We start from the raw sequence: 1,281 nt of genomic DNA, 5'->3' as shown, positions 1-1,281 counted from the left end.
CATAACCACCATTACCATAACCTCCATTACCATAACCACCATTACCATAACCACCATTACCATAACCACCATTACCATAACCTCCATTACCATAACCTCCATTACCATAACCACCATTACCATAACTGCCATTACCATAACCATCATTACCGCTATACCGTCATTACTTATATGGTCATTACCACTCTCTGGCTGTCATCACTACCACCGCGGAAACACTATTTATAGTTTACCTTTACAAATCAACCTTTCACCCAACCTGTAATCACGTCTGCTGTGCTTTGAGAGAACAACGTACTCCTTCTGCTAACACACTGCATAGTCAACGCGTTCAGCTGCCTCTAGGAAAACATTCCAAGCCATCTTACTGAGCGTTGAACTTCCAGTGTCACTAACCCATGCACATAACCTCCACTGTGCCATCATCTCCAGTTAGCCTTTGTGACCAGTTCATGCCCCTGACTCAGGACGTTCTGCATGAGATGTTGCATGGGTCCATGTGCCGAAAGCAGTGCAGCATTGAAAGCAGAGCCAGCGGCCCAGTGTCCCAGAGACGCCGTGAAAGGCTGATACACAGGTCCCTCATTGCTTTTCACTACTTTGTGCTGTTCAGTATGTAGGGAGGACACCTTTGTTCAGGACTTCCCTGCTTTTACTTTTTTATATTACACTCTTCTGAAACTACTCTCTAAGATTAGATTTCTCTTAGATTAGAACACAAGTGGCCAAAACTCTTCTGAATAAATCAGAGACAGTCCCAGGTAAACCACATCAAGAGTTTGGTTTTTTCTTCTTCTGTGTGGCATTACCATATACCATCAGCATCACCATCACCACCATCATCACCACCACCATCACCGTCCTAACCACCACCAGGTCCACTATCGTTACCATCACCATCACTACCAGCGTCATTGCTATGACTACCACCACCACCATTCTTATCGATGTGGGAGCCCTGGTCAAGGACTCTCGGTGTTGATCATCCTACTACATGCAGGAGTTATTTATAACAAACTGTGATGGGAAACAGCCTATAAAAGTTAGATAGCTTGATACACGCGAAATGTCAACCAGTGAAATTTATCTAAAAATTGACTGAAAGGGTGGAAACATGGGAAGGACACACACCACTAAGAAGCAATTGTGCTATTTTGGGGTAGCGGGAACAGCTGAGCCTCTTTTTGAGTTTGCTATAATAAGAGTGTACGATTTTATCATTTAAAGGTACAGTGCTTCTATTTTATAAAAAGAAGAAGAAGAAGAAGGAGAAGGAGAAGA

Source organism: Grammomys surdaster, unplaced genomic scaffold (genome assembly GCF_004785775.1).
Source record: "Grammomys surdaster isolate TR1022 unplaced genomic scaffold, NIH_TR_1.0 144, whole genome shotgun sequence".
Lineage (NCBI taxonomy): Eukaryota > Metazoa > Chordata > Mammalia > Rodentia > Muridae > Grammomys > Grammomys surdaster.
Note: the sequence above shows the minus strand (reverse complement) of the source record.